Below are 16,438 nucleotides of genomic sequence, written 5' to 3'. Positions count from 1 at the left end.
GAAGTGAGTAGTGAATGAGAGTTACTGGCATGAGTGGCTCTCAGAAATTTATAAATAGGGTAAATTTAGACTGCACTTGGTAACTATAACGCAGCGAATTATCATCCGAAAACTCCACGAACAAACAGTTTGTTCGGGTCGTCTGCTCAATCCGGAACCGAAAAAAGTCGAGTATATATCTATCAGACCTTGGCCTTTCTGGAGAAGGGAAAGTTTATTGAGTGGGAGTCTGTATCTGGCCATCTGACCATTTTAAGTTCTTGCAACAAGCGATGTACAGAAGCTTCGGACATCACATTGATAGTAAAAGGATACAAAAAAAAAAAATGGCGAAGTGATGATGTTATCCATCCGTAGCGAAGGTTGGAAAAGGTAGCTGGTGTGTCCAACTACATAGCCTCTCTTGATTCACTTTTCGGATATCACAGTTTTTCACACATACGCGAATACAACGCTTAGGTAACTTGTGTAACACTTCTGTATCCTGTATTCAAAAATTCCCTTATCCGCTTACGCCGCAGCCAGTAATCTTTGGAAATCCAAACACGATCTCGTCCGACAGCGTATCCTTCAGTCGATTTCGCCCTGACTTCGCCGCTGTCGGCTCCGACTAATCCGCTCCGAACAGCTGTCAGATGACGTGGCCAGCTGACTCCGTTGCGTACGCGTCAGTAGCACTAAGGGATTCAGGGGGATCTCAAGTAGCCAGTACCATCTGTACCCCAGTACCATCCGATCTCAATTATCTTGATCAATTTGAATAGGAAATAATTGCATGGTCAAAGCAAGTAATGAAATAATTAAATAGGCAACCTTTTACCAGAAAAAGGAGAACACATTATTTTTCATGCTTATGACTTATGTACCGGCGAAATTCCCCAAGATTGCGAGGAATGCCCCAAGATTATGAATGAAGTTTAATTATTCTAAGCGATGCGTTCGGCGGCATGAATATGAATGGTGTTATGCATGTGTTTAAAAAATCTCTTCTAGCAATACGGCCAGGCCGTTCTTCATGAAAAGAGAAATCTCCGTTGTACTCAGGTTTGCTAAGCTAAGAAGGGCCTTTTGGCCTATCTGGCCTGGCTTTTGGAATCGTGGCACTCTTTGTGCTTCGTGCCCTATGCAGAGAGAATTTAAAATGTCTTCTTATGGAAATCTCTCGTTATGAACCGAATGAACTATCGCCCTCCCGATCAGTGCCAATCTTTACACAAAGCATGGCGATTATTTTGTTTGAGCCATTGCTCGCAGCACAAAGTTCTATAATCTAACATCCTAATTGACAAACACTTGTTCGTGCAACTCTCAACCAGTTCGTAAATTATCACTGCTACACGGCCACAATGTGTCCAATAAGCATAAGAACTTTTCTTCTTGAAGTCGTTCTAGAAGCATGGCTCTTCTAGAGCAAGACATGACGGACATATGCACCAGTTTCTACATACGACTGAAACAACATTCCTTTACGATTGAGGATCAATGCGACGAAAACAAAGTGCCTGCTGCAACCGCTGTAAAAATTTCAACAAAACGGGTTTTCAGTTAAGTCATCGTTTCGTTCGAGCTGTGCGATAACACACGCATTGTGTTATGCCCATTGATGTTGGCTGCCAAACTAACAAACGTAGTAGAACTTCTATTACAGTGAAAAAGATTATACTGCACAAACGTAAAAAAGGAAATGTGAAAAGAAACACACTTAAACACTTGCGACTCAAATGCACTTTTGTATGCCCTAATCCCTAATCATGTTTCGATGATAGTGTCAGTCCGTTTGAATTTTGTATGGCTTTTTAACGTTTGTTTTTTGGTGTTCTGGCTGGTTGGATTGTGTTTTTTTGTATATAAGGCACACCACGGAGTTCGAATTGAACCATCCGCCGCGTTGAACAATCTGCCGCAGTTGAGCTTTCATAGTGTAAGCATTACCAAAATGGGAATCAAACCGTTCAACTACCTCGTGTTCATTGGGGTGGCTCTTTGCCTTGTGCAGCTAAGCCTTGGATTAGATCGGTCAAAGTACTCCAAGCTAAGCAAGGAAGTTGGTAAGATTGTGGTTAAATGTTTGATTTAGAAGAAGCTGACTAAATGAAATTCTTGCAGGTAAACGTCTCAAATCGTATGATCCAAAGAAGAGTCGAGCATTTCCGCACGAGTATGGATTTGGATACTACTACCAGGGAGACATCCTGCTGACCCCAAACAAAAAGGGTCGTTTTGCCATTAATGCACTTGAGACGAATTTGTGGCCCAATGGCACAGTGCCGTACATCATCGATGCCAACTTCAGTGAGTAAACGTGTTCCTTCCGTGTAGTCTATGTTTTTAGCACACTTCCTGCGTTTTCTATTTGCAGCCGCCGAACAAATGCAAACGCTCGAGGACGCATTCGCACAGTTCGAGAATAACACTTGCGTACGATTTATACCGCGCACCGACGAGCCAGAGTATGTAAATATTACAAACAAGGAAGAAGGGTGTGCTTCGAACGTTGGAAAGCTCTCCTTTCCGAGCGTCAACGTGCTCAACCTGCAGACGCCCGGTTGTATGTGGCAGGTCGGCACATCGGTGCACGAAATGATGCACACGCTCGGTTTCGTACACGAACAGTCACGCCCCGATCGTGACGATTACGTTATCATATTGTACCAAAATCTTGCACCGAAATATCGAAGTAAGAACATTCGGGAGGTTTATGTGACTCACGACGCTGGCAATAATGGTTAATCAACATTTTATTTTTTGCAGCTCCTGGTTTTATAAGCGCCAACTTTGACAAATATGATGCTGCTGAAGGAACTGATTACGGCGTGCCGTACAACTATCGCAGTGTAATGCATTATTCGCGTTATGCCGGTGCAGTCGCAGATGATAGGCCAGTGTTGATAAACAAAACGCCTTTCTTGGGCGAGTTTGGCAATACCGAAGGGTTGAGCGCGGATGATGTGACGCAGGTGTTGGGCAGATACTGTCCGGATATGCTGCCAAATTCAACGATGATTGCTGGTTAACCGGAAACGAAATAAATCTGACCATATGACTGGGATGCATTAAAATGTTTTGTAGATTTCTATTTCTTAAGCGTAGTTGTAGTTGTAGTGTGGTAGCAATTATGCATTAGTAAGTGTATGGATCCAATGCCTCCAGAAGAATTACATAGGCTCTACATAGTACACTAATCCGACGAAATTCGCACACGACGTCCAATGTGGAAAAAACATTTCTCCATGATTGGAGAGTTTTGCATTGAAATACGAGAACCCTGCGGGACTTCCAATAACTAAGCGGTCCGACAAGACAGGTGGTTTGGAAAGGGCCCTTGTAAGTCACACTAACAATATCGAAACAAATAGTTATTAGCAATTTGGCGCGGTGGTATAGGCGACAGCGGCGCCGGTATTCAAACGGCGGGACCGGGGTTCAAATCCCATCCGGACCGTTCCCCCGTGGTGAGGAGTGACTAACCAACTACGTGGTATTGGCAGTCTAGTAAGCCATTTCGATGGCCGGTATGACCTTAGAGGTCGTTAAGCCAAGAAGAAGAAGTTATTAATAAATTGCAATTCACAACAACCCCGATGCTCGAAGAGCCCGATGCTTCGGAGTAGCAGCACTGGTAGTTTACTTGACAGGAGTGTTAAACTTACTGCTGTGACTGCGTAAGCTAACGCAGTGGTAAAACAGTCGTAGGAGAGAACCGAAAGCGTGTGAGGAAGTAGTGGAAAATCAAAGAACCGGATGTCACGTCGACGAGGACGCTTGGATTAATGTTAAGTAATGAATGTGTAATATCAGCATCTTGGAAGTATCAATCGTAAATATAATGATATTCGATGATGAATTTACTTATGTGCTTGAGCAGAAGTTTGATGCAGTTTAATGATCAGTTCGACTTGCGGAATTTGCAAATTTAGCAGGAAGTTTAATCGGGCATGACCCAATCTCTCTTCCCTGATCGCCGTAACATCGGAGGCACGTGTGAGAGATGGTGGACAGGTGTAAATGCTACTTTGACAGACATCTGAGCGGAGCACATGCAAGAAATACCGGATCAGTCCTAACCGAGGATCGATATGATAATGACAAGGTACGTCCGTTCTTCCTGAGCGAAGTCATCAGTAACATAATAAATATCCAGAGGTCTTGGCTCAGGGGCGTTCCAGTGGTTTAGGCGACAGCTTCGCCGGTGACAGCTGCCGTTTGAAGGACCGGATTTCAAATCCCATCCGAGCCGCCCCCTCATGGTGAGCACTGACCACCCAACTACGTGGTATCGGAGAGTCTAGTAAGCCATTCGATGGCCGGTGTGACCTAGTAGGTCGTTAAGCAAAGAAGAAGAGAAGTCTTGCATTTTGGCTTTCTTTTACTTGATTTTACCCGTAGGTGGATGTTTATTCCTGCTTCCGGGTAGACAGGTAGGACAGTATTCGACTACCGCTCTTGTCAACTAGAGGCCTATAACCTATAAAGCACTAAATACAATAAAACACTTGAACATCAGTTTGCCAAAAACCATATACCACTGACAGGTCCGTTCTCAAATTTTATCAACGTGGAAACAATAGCCACAGTCTCATAAAGAACATAGCTTATTCAATCAAACGAGTTTTTAGCCTGGTGCATTGTTTCATTTTAGCTTTACGATAAACAGTGTGACCCAAAGTAATAATAATAGTAATAAGACCAAACGAATGTAAAGCTGTAGAACCGAAAACTCCAAAAGTGTAACTGAAATGCACTGTCTTTTTTTGCGTAGATCACATGGAGATGATTATGGTGTGCTTCGTGTTTGTTCATTTGAATTTTGAATGATTCTTGAAACTTTGTACGAAACCCATTGGTTTGAGCAATGGGTTTCGTATATAAGTCACACCACGAAGGTCGAATAAACATCAGCCGCAGTTGTGCTTTCATAGTGGAATCATCAGTAAAATGGAAGTCAAACCGTTCAACTACCTCATGTACATAGGGGTGGCTCTTTGCCTTGTGCAACTAAGCCTTGGATTAGATCTGTCGGTCTACACCAAGCCAAGCAAGGAAGTTGGTAAGAATCTCTTCAAGTTTGAAACGGTGTAGAATTCGTAAAGTTCCGACTGATTGAATTTCTTGCAGGCAAACGTCTTAAGTCGTACGACCCAAAGAAGAGTCCGGGATATCCGCATGAGTATGGATTCGGACACTACTATCAGGGTGATATCCTTCTGAAACCGGTTAGAAGCGGTCGTTTAGCAATTACCGATCCACTAAAAATCGATCTGTGGGTTGGTGGAGTAGTGCCGTACGTGATCGAGGCCACCTTCAGTTAGTAAAAGTGCTCCTTCCCTGAATTCGCATTGTCTAAAAGATAGTATTGTTTTTGTAGCTGACGGAGAGCTGCAAATCCTGCAGGCCGCTTTCGCACAGTTTGCTGAACAGAGCTGCATTAGATTTATACCGCGAACCGATGAGTTGCAGTACATCACGATTACAAACAGGCCTGAAGGATGTTATTCGTATGTGGGAAGGAGTCCCGATCCGGCCTTTAACCAGCTTAATCTGCAGACGCCCGAATGTATGCGGAAGGTCGGTACACCGGTGCACGAAATGATGCATACGCTCGGATTCTTACACGAACAGTCCCGTCCCGATCGAGACGAGTACGTTGAGATCTTCCCTCAAAATCTGCGTCCAGAGTACCAAAGTAAGGGGTTTGAGGAGCATTGGGAGGTTTGAGTGACTTACTATTGAAGCAATACTGTTTCATCTTTCGATTCCAGGTCCTGAGTTTATAGAAGTCAACTTTGGCAAATATGAAGGACCATACGGCACTTCGTACGGCGTGCCGTACAACTATGGCAGTGTGATGCACTATTCGCGTCTCGCCGGTGCTGCCTCAGTAGCTAGTCCGGTGTTGTCAAACAAGAAGCCTTACTTGGGAGACTTTGGCAGTGAGGATGGATTGACGGAGGGCGATGTGACGCAGCTTTTGGCCAGATATTGCTCGACATAATGCAAGAATACGAAGATGATCAGATGATGCTTTCTGCGAGATGAAATAAATTTTACTATATCATAGGGATGTATTGAAATGATTTGGTGGTTTTATTCGAAATTTAGTATTGTTTTGTTCAACTGAACTCTCGCTGTTCTGTATTTGCCTTTTACAACGTGATATGAGTGTATTTCCATTATAAATATTATAACTTTTCTCCAAATGTGGCTTCAATGCTACGACGACCCGTCACAGTCGGTAACTGTTGCCCTTCAACAGTTGCTGGAGTATTGATCTCGACCGCCACCTTCACTTCCATTCGTTCGCCTTCTTTTCGTGTATCCTGCGGTGAATCCTGCGGTGTATCCTTGCTCAAGAACCGGAACAGCTGCCCTACTTCTCGTTCCAAGACAGAACTTAAACTATGCCTATGTCTTGATTTACTGCGAGCAACTTTCCGTTTAGCTTCATCTTCCGACATCAGCTGTCCATCCAGGAAGACGATCGTCGAATGCCGTCGATCGGGTCCATTGTACAGTTCCTGCATCGTGTGCGAACTTACCTCCGATAAACATTCGGAGAGACTGTGACGGTGCAATGAAGACCCTTCGCTACCACCTTCCATCGGTGCATCGTTGTCGTTGAGCTCCGAATCATGGTGAGGATCTTCTGCCGTTAGTCTGATTCGACGAACATTTGCTGAACCATTATTGCTCACAGGGAGGGATCTCTCGGTACCATTTACACCGGTTCGTTTTCGTAATGAGTTTTCATTAGCGGATAAACGAGAGGATGCAGGAATAGAGGACGTACCGCTTTAACACCTTAATTGACCATGTCCTTCATCTCAGTTACGCGGGAAGATTTCCGCTGCCGATATATTTTACGTTTGACCACGTTCTCATCGATGGAAGGCCATTCCCGGATATTAGCGGCGTACGGACCTACAATAAAACAAACGCTGACTCTGAACATCTCCCGATAATCTGGCAAGCACTTTAAAAGTGGCAAGTACTTTTCGACAAAAAACGCAACACGTGCAATGAAAGGTCCACTTCAAAAGAAGAAGACAAACGACTCTACCAGGACAAGAACCTACGGACATCTGCGTAAGTGTCCGAGGCGTATATACGACTGAAATATCATTCCTGCATAGGATTATTCTATACATAGAGGATTATTGCGAATAGCAGAAAGTAGCTGTTTCTGCTGTTGAAACAATCAGAACGGGTTTTCATTGTTTCTTTTGAGCTGTGTGATATAAACTGACAGGCCCGATTACAGGCACCAAAAGTAATAATAATAGTTATACTAATACTTCAGTCAAAAAGTTAAACTGAACGAATATAAAGGTGTAGAACATAAAACTCCACAGCGGTTTGTGATAACACGAATGTGCTTTTACATGCACTGATCATTTGGGGAAGATTACTGTTGACGCGATCGCGTCAGTTTCTTTGAATTTTGTATGGTTTTTTAATCTTTTTTGGTGTTCCGGTTGGTTGGATTGTGGTAATGACTTTTGTATATAAGGTTCACCACGGACTTCGAATAAACATTAGCTGCAGTTGAGCTTTCATAGTGGAATCATCAGTAAAATGGAAATTAAAATGTTCAACTACCTCGTGTATACCGGGGTGGCTCTTTGCCTTGTGCAGCTATGCTTAGCTGCACAATTAGATCTGTCGGCCTACACTACTCTGAACAAGGAAGTTGGTAAGATTGTTTTTGAATTTGTAATTTCGCAAAAGCTCACTGATTGAATGTTTTGCAGGTAAACGTCTCAAGTCGTACGATCCAAAGAAGAGCCTGGGATATCCACAAGAGTATGGACATGGGTACTACTACGAGGGAGACATCCTTCTGAAACCGAACGCAGCAGGTCGTTTTGCAATTACCCGTCCATCTGGAGAAGATTTGTGGCCCAATGCAACAGTGCCGTACGTGATCGAGGCCGACTTCAGTGAGTAAAAGTACTCGTTCTTTGAGTGCATTATTTTTAACCCATTTGTTTTGTGTTTTTTTTCGTAGCTGAAGCGCAATCTAGACTCCTTGAGGAAGCTTTCGCACAGTTTACTGATAGGACTTGTGTTCGATTTGTAGAGCGTACCGATGAGTTGCAGTACGTAAAAATCACTAATGAGGCGGCAGGATGTGCTTCGAATATTGGAAGGCTTCCCATCCCGTACGTCAACAATCTCAATCTGCAGACGCCCGGTTGTATGGTGCAGGTTGGCACACCAGTGCATGAAATAATGCATACGCTTGGATTCTTTCACGAGCAGGCACGTCCTGATCGCGACGACTACGTTGAGATCTTAACCCAAAATCTACGTCCAGAGTATCGAAGTAAGGACATTGGGGAGTTTTGAGTGACGAAACAATAATGTTGCAATAACAATGTGCACGGGCAATAATGTTTCATTATCATTTTGTTTTGCAGATGATAGATTTATAAGGAACAATTTTGGCAAACGCAGTGCAAATGAGGGTACGGATTACGGCGTGTCGTACGATTATGGCAGTGTGATGCACTATTCGCGTTATGCCTTTGCTATCTCAAGACAACGGCCAACGGTGGTAAACAAGAATCCTTACGTAGGTGACTTTGGAAATCCGGCTGGGTTGAGGGAGAGTGATGTGGACCAGGTTATCGCCAGATACTGTTAGCCATAATTGTCGGACTTACAACGGAAGAATACAACGGCGGTACTTACCAATCGTGCCGCCGTTGTATTCTATGTGAAACGAAATAAATATTGTATGTGATACGAAATAAATATTACTACATGATTGCGATGCACTAAAATGGTTTGTAGATCTTCATTTCATTCGATGAACTTGTCAACAAAGATCTTATTTTTAGTTATGATTAGATCTGTAATGTTTAATCAAGTTATCAATTTAGTTTAATTTAGTATTGCTTGATTGCTTGATTGACTACAAATGTACAGCACAGTTTCTGAAAACAAATGTTAATGGATTTCTGATAGTACGCACGGTCTTCACTAGTAAATGGCCTATCCATAACTCAACGATGACATGTTATAATCATTGTAAGTAGAAATAACTCTAAGTGTAATGTGCTCTTGATGCTACGACATATTGTTGCAGTCCGTACTTCTTCTTCTACTTGGCTTAACGACCTCTTAGGTCATGCCGGCCATTGAAATGGCTTACTAGACTGCAGATACCACGTAGTTGGTTAGTCAATCTTCACTACGGGGGGACGGTATGGGATTTGAACCCCGCTCCCGCCGTTTGAAGACCTGCGCCGCTGCCGCCTATACCACCGAGCCACCCAATCCAGTCCGTACTTACGTCCAGTAAATGTCGCTTATCGTGCCGTTCAATTCTTTTCGTGTTAGCCGTTGAACACGAGTCCTTTGTAAATTTATTGCATTGTATGAGCACTTACCTCCGATAAACATTGGAAGAAACTATGATGGATGCAATGAAGATGGATCGCCAGAATTGTTTCTCATCCGCAGCCTATTTCAAACGTTAAGTTTACTCATTCAAAGCTTCATGTCATTCGTTGGCACAAGCTTTCGATTCGTAGAATTCGTAGATGAACTCTTCTAGCGCCACACCAATTTTTTAAGAGTAACTGAAATAACTGCAAAAGCAAAAGAACATTAGCAGGAAAGGCCACGCTTTACAGGAACATCCCCGATAGATGCTTCGTAATAGTGTCCATCACTCGTTTTGACATCATCCCAGTGATCAAGCATATTTGTAGCTCAGAAGACCACTGCAGCAAGAGACACAGCAGCGAGACGTGATCGAAGCACTACAAAAGTCTATGTAAATCTATGAAAGTGTCTATATAATTCCGCCTTATTTAGACGAAAGGGACGGATGTTACAGGATATCTACGATTCGTTGAGTTTACGGATGACGTTGACATAATCGGATAGATGTTTATGGCAGTATGCGAGGCGAACACCTACCTAAGACGCCATTTCCAGACTATTGCATTGAGGATCAATTAAGAGGTCAGGGCAGAGGCTCTGACCATGATAAAGCAGGAACTGAGAAAAGCTACCAAACAATTTAACAAATAGGGTATATTCTTATTTTGATAGAACGGTCTGACGGTATTGCTAACAAAACGGGTTTTAGCTTGGTATAATTTTACCTTTGAAATGTGTGTTAACAATTGATAGAGAAAACTGTTGCACTTAAAGTAAGAATAATAGTCATACTATTATTGCCACTAAATTATAAGACTGAATAAATGGAAAAAAACCCACCCTACGCGATAACTACAAGAAGCTTGGGACTTTTGGAGGTAAAAAACTTGTTTTGTTCTCTTGTTCCATATTCCTAACCGGATGTAGACGGGTTACGAGTGGTGAATATTTCGATAGCAATAATGCACTTTTGCAAACATTAATCATGTTGGGAAGATTACTGTTGCCATGATCGCGTCAGTTCCTTTGAATTTTGTATGGTTTTTGAATCTTTTTTGGTGTTCCGGTTGGTTGGATTGTCGCAATGACTTTCATATATAAGGTACACCACGGAGTTCGAATAAACATTGGCAACAGTTAAGCTTTCATAGTGTAATCATAACCAAAATGGGAATCAAACCGTTCAACTACCTCGTGTACATTGGGGTGGCTCTGTGTCTTGTGCAGCTTAGTTTTGGTTTCGATCGGTCAAGGTACTCCAAGCTAAGCAAGGAAGTTGGTAAGATTCTAGTCGAAATTATAATTTAGCCAAAGCTCATTAATGGAATTTCATGCAGGTAAACGTCTGAAGTCGTACGATCCAAAGAAGAGTCTGGGATATGCGCACGAGTATGGATTTGGATACTATTACCAGGGAGACATCCTACTGACTCCGAACAAGAAGGGTCGTTTCGCAGTTACCACACCAACTGGAGAGGAATTGTGGCCCAATGGCACAGTGCCGTACATAATCGATGCCAACTTCAGTGAGTAAACATGATCCTTTCTCGTATTCAGTTCTTTTAGCACACTTGCTATGTTTTTGCAGCTGCTTCAGAATTGCAAACGCTTCAGGCCGCTTTTACACAGTTCTCTGATAGGACTTGCGTTCGTTTTATACCGCGCACGGATGAGTTGCAGTATGTTAATATTACAAACAAGAAAGCAGGATGTGCTGCGCATGTTGGACGGCTCTCCATTCCAGACATCAATGTGCTCAATCTGCAGACGCCCAGTTGTATGTGGCAGGTTGGTACACCGGTGCACGAAATGATGCACACGCTCGGTTTCATACACGAACACTCACGCCCCGATCGTGACGATTATGTTGTTATCTGGTATCAAAATCTGGAACCGAAGTATCAAGGTAAGGATTTTTTCTGGGTCGATTGTTTTAACTATGCTAGTGATAATAATTAATAACCATTTTTTTGCAGATCCCGATTTTATAAGCGCCAACTTTGACAAATACACTGAAGCTGACGGAACTAGTTATAATGTCATGTACAATTATGGCAGTGTGATGCACTATTCGCGTTATGCCGCTGCCATCTCAAGACAACGGCCGGTGTTGGTAAACAAGAAACCTTACAGGGGTGACTTTGGCAATCCGGCTGGGTTGAGGGCGAGTGATGTGGCCCAGGTTATCGCCAGATACTGTTAGCCATAATTGTCGGACTTACAACGGAAGAATACAACGGCGGCACGATTGGCAAATGTTAAACGAAATAAATATTACTACATGATTGCGATGCACTAAAATGGTTTGTAGATCTTCATTTCATTCGATGGACAAATGTTCTGTAGTGGTCGTAGAGAAAATCGGGAAATGTAAATAATTTTATAATTTATAGTCCTTAAGCTGCGCTGAAACCCGTTTCCTTGTTTAGTATTTTGAAGCCCAGTTGAAAAGAATAGCTCAGGTCAGGTCCTATTGTTAGTATTCTAGCATTTACATGGATCCGACTTATTTATTTATTTATTTATAATTAATAATGACGGTCCAGTGCCGTATTGTCAACACCGCTCGTGTTGAATCAACTTTATAATCATACTGCTAAGGCATTTCCTCCTTAATCTTTGTCTTATCCCGGGCATACTCGGTTATGGTTGTGGTGATGGTGATGATGATGATTATGATGATGATGATGATGTATTCGTGGATGATGGTCCGGTTCTATTGCGGTGGCTATTGTAATGATGGTGGTTGGTTGCATCCGAATTCCGGCTATTGTGGTGTTGTGGCTGATCTATTGTTGATCATTTTGCTATGGTCTGGACTGTAACGAACAAATTAACATCGTTAAGACAGCACGAACATTTATTTGTCTGCGTACAGTACTCTCCAGTGCACTCCAGCAATGATATTCCAAGCTCAATCTAGTCAACGTCCAATCAAAGGATGATCGACAAGCTCTATCCCGCAGCAGCGAAAGCGTCTTCACTACTCCCGAGACTGAGCCCGCCAAACACCCCGAACCCGACGCCACCGCTGTCAAACTCAATGTGCCAAAACTGGACTGGAGTGGAGAACACTGCACTTTGAACAACGCCTGCCTCTCTTTTACGGCAGTGTTGGAACCACCCTCGAGTGCTCTTGCCCAGTCATCGGATCACCCGTGGCACTTCAAGAAATACACTTAAGACATAGACAACACAACATTTAACAAAAAAGGAATGGGGAAACACGAATAAGGATTGGAAGGATACTAGGGATGTGGAATCATAGGACAAGACCGTTGTCTCTGGCGAATCGGTGAATGATCCTCATGTAGGGGAGGTCACTGGTAGCCAACACTTCTCTGACTTCAGTACCCGGTCGTCTGCCGATATTCTCGACTGCGCTCAACAAGGAGGGTCTTGCGGTTTCAAATTCCACGCAGAACCACAGAAGGTGATCCACATCGTGGAATCCGTCACCGCAGCCACATACTTTTGTCTGGGCCAGAGTTAAACGCTGTAGATGAGCATTCAACGCAAAATGATTCGACATCAGTCGAGACATCATTCGTATGAATGCCCGGTCTACAGAGAGCCCATCGAACCAAGGCCGCAGGGACACTTGTGGAGAGATCGAGAAGAGAAAACGCCCGAGTTCATCCGCCTCCCACATGCTCTGCCAGCGAGACAGGAAAAGTTGCTGTGGGAAACGAAGGAACTCCTGGGCCGAGATAGGTCGGTCGTAAAAAGCGCCTTCTTGGACGCCTGTTTTGGCCAGTGAGTCTGCCTTCTCATTGCCGGGAATTCCACAATGAGAAGGGACCCAAATTAGCGAGATCTTATACGCCTTATCGAACATTGAGCCAAGCAGTTCAATGATTTTTATGGTGAGGAAATCCTGACTCTTAACAGCCTTCGGAGATCTCAGTGCTTCAATAGCACTAAGGCCATCAGTGAAGATGAAGTACTGGTCCGAAGGTCTCGCTGCTATCGTCGATAGTGCGTAAAATATTGCGGCTAGCTCTGCGGTGTAAACACTACATGGCTGCCTCAATTTGAAAAATGCTTCGGTGGACTCGCTAAAAACACCGAAGCCAGTGCCCTCCTCAGAGGATGATCCATCAGTGTAGTACTGACTTATTTGGTCTAAATGACCATACTTGTTCATGAAAATGCCCGGAAGTACCCTCGGGCGAAGATCATTCGGTATGGTCTTAATTTCCTCGCGCATCGAGGAATCTGTTGTTAAAAGGGATCTGTAGTTCTCAGGAAGGGCAGCACGATTTAATGACTGTGGAGCGCTAGGATGCACTACATGGATCCGACTTACTAATCAAATAAAGGATGAAGAATGTTAGGGTGCACCCTGTTAGCACCCGATCGACTAGCGAAGAGGCAAAGCACTCTCGTTGAATATGGCTGTCAACGAAGGAGTTGCTATCTTCGGGTCTCTTTTCTCCCGACCGGCTTGAGGGACGGACGTATGTCATGTTGTCCCGGTTTAGTGTGTTATACGTATTAATTGTATAAATTCTTATTTTATATTTAATCAATACTGTTTTTATTGTACACCTACACAAAAAAGAATGTGCATGGATCCGAGCGTCCTGAAGAATATCATAGGCTTTATATACACACTTCGATTCAATTGCACGTTTACGGCGTACAGAGAGGAAAGACGTTTTATCAATAAACTGAGCTTGGGAGTGCGGAGAATCCTACGGGATGTTCAGCAACTAGGCTGCGTATGCCTTTTAACAAGAAAGGAGGATGGTGAAGCTTAAAAAATTTGGAAATCATGACAAGAGAAACGGCGTGATCTATCGTTGTAGTAATGACAAGCATAAGCTCGGTACGGCGTTCATGGTTATAGGTGATATGCGAAAGCGTGTGATTGTGTGGTAGCCTTTTCATATATGGAAGAAATATGTATATGGAAGGTTTTTGAATATGAGGATTATTAATGTGCATTGGGGCGCCCCGGTGGTATAGGCGAAAGTGGTACCGGTCTTCAAACGGCAGGACCGGGGTTTCAAATCCAATCCGTACCGTCTCCCCGTGGTGAGGACTGACTATCCAACTACGTGGTATTGGCAGGCTAGTAACCGGCGTGATCATGGCTTAACAACCTCACTTTAGAGGTTGTTAAACCAAGAAGAAGAAGAAGAATGTGCAATATTAGCACCTTGGAACTATCAACCATAAATGTAGTTACAACCCACGATCACTGCACTTATGTATCGAAGGTTTTACTCTCCTGGTCGCTATGCTCCGTAGCATCGGTATAACTGCTATTTTAACAGCCATTTGAATAAAGCATATGCAAGAGATATTGGTCCAGGCCTAGCTGAGGGTCGATATGACATCCACGAGGTACATTGGTTCTTCCTGAACGAAGTTATCAGAATCATAGTCAACCTTGAGAGGTCTCGGCCTGCATTCTGACTTTCATTGACTTGATTCAACCCGTAGCTGGCTATTTAGTCTTGCTTACGTCGATCCGGCCCGGACAGTATTCGATACCCGTTCTTGTCGTATGAAGGCCAGCGTTGTCAACTACCTATAAAACAGTAAATACAATAAAACACTCTAATATAAGTTTTCCAAAAACCTTAAACCACTGATAGGTCCGTTCTCAAATTTTATCAACGTGGAAACAATAGCCACAGTCTCATAAAGAACATAGCTTATTCAATCAAACGAGTTTTTAGCCTGGTGCATTGTTTCATTTTAGCTTTACGATAAACAGTGTGACCCAAAGTAATAATAATAGTAATAAGACCAAACGAATGTAAAGCTGTAGAACCGAAAACTCCAAAAGTGTAACTGAAATGCACTGTCTTTTTTTGCGTAGATCACATGGAGATGATTATGGTGTGCTTCGTGTTTGTTCATTTGAATTTTGAATGATTCTTGAAACTTTGTACGAAACCCATTGGTATGAGCAATGGGTTTCGTATATAAGTCACACCACGAAGGTCGAATAAACATCAGCCGCAGTTGTACTTTCATAGTGGAATCATCAGTAAAATGGAAGTCAAACCGTTCAACTACCTCATGTACATAGGGGTGGCTCTTTGCCTTGTGCAACTAAGCCTTGGATTAGATCTGTCGGTCTACACCAAGCCAAGCAAGGAAGTTGGTAAGAATCTCTTCAAGTTTGAAACGGTGTAGAATTCGTTAAGTTTCGACTGATTGAATTTATTGCAGGCAAACGTCTTAAGTCGTACGATCCAAAGAAGAGTCCGGGATATCCGCATGAGTATGGATTCGGACACTACTATCAGGGTGATATCCTTCTGAAACCGGTTAGAAGCGGTCGTTTAGCAATTACCGATCCACTAAAAATCGATCTGTGGGTTGGTGGAGTAGTGCCGTACGTGATCGAGGCCACCTTCAGTTAGTAAATGTGCTTCTTCCCTGAATTCGCATTTTCTAAAAGATAGTATTGTTTTTGTAGCTGACGGAGAGCTGCAAATCCTGCAGGCCGCTTTCGCACAGTTTGCTGAACAGAGCTGCATTAGATTTATACCGCGAACCGATGAGTTGCAGTACATCACGATTACAAACAGGCCTGAAGGATGTTATTCGTATGTGGGAAGGAGTCCCGATCCGGCCTTTAACCAGCTTAATCTGCAGACGCCCGAATGTATGCGGAAGGTCGGTACACCGGTGCACGAAATGATGCATACGCTCGGATTCTTACACGAACAGTCCCGTCCCGATCGAGACGAGTACGTTGAGATCTTCCCTCAAAATCTGCGTCCAGAGTACCAAAGTAAGGGGTTTGAGGAGCATTGGGAGGTTTGAGTGACTTACTATTGAAGCAATACTGTTTCATCTTTCGATTCCAGGTCCTGAGTTTATAGAAGTCAACTTTGGCAAATATGAAGGACCATACGGCACTTCGTACGGCGTGCCGTACAACTATGGCAGTGTGATGCACTATTCGCGTCTCGCCGGTGCTGCCTCAGTAGCTAGTCCGGTGTTGTCAAACAAGAAGCCTTACTTGGGAGACTTTGGCAGTGAGGATGGATTGACGGAGGGCGATGTGACGCAGCTTTTGGCC

General features: G+C 43.5%; 2 protein-coding genes across 2 annotated transcripts in view; both read left to right on the top strand.

Annotated features, from left to right (window-relative positions):
• Positions 1 to 16,438, top strand: part of LOC126564894 (immunoglobulin-binding protein 1) — a 526,173-nt gene that overhangs the window by 95,119 nt on the left and 414,616 nt on the right. The gene's annotated exons all lie outside the window — the stretch shown is intronic.
• LOC126564281 (actin-binding protein WASF2) overlaps positions 1 to 16,438 on the top strand; it is a 501,777-nt gene that overhangs the window by 245,951 nt on the left and 239,388 nt on the right. The gene's annotated exons all lie outside the window — the stretch shown is intronic.

This window comes from Anopheles maculipalpis, chromosome 3RL, assembly GCF_943734695.1.
Source record: "Anopheles maculipalpis chromosome 3RL, idAnoMacuDA_375_x, whole genome shotgun sequence".
NCBI lineage: Eukaryota > Metazoa > Arthropoda > Insecta > Diptera > Culicidae > Anopheles > Anopheles maculipalpis.
The sequence above is the reverse complement of the archived record's forward strand: the minus strand, read 5'-3'. Positions and strand labels throughout refer to the sequence as shown.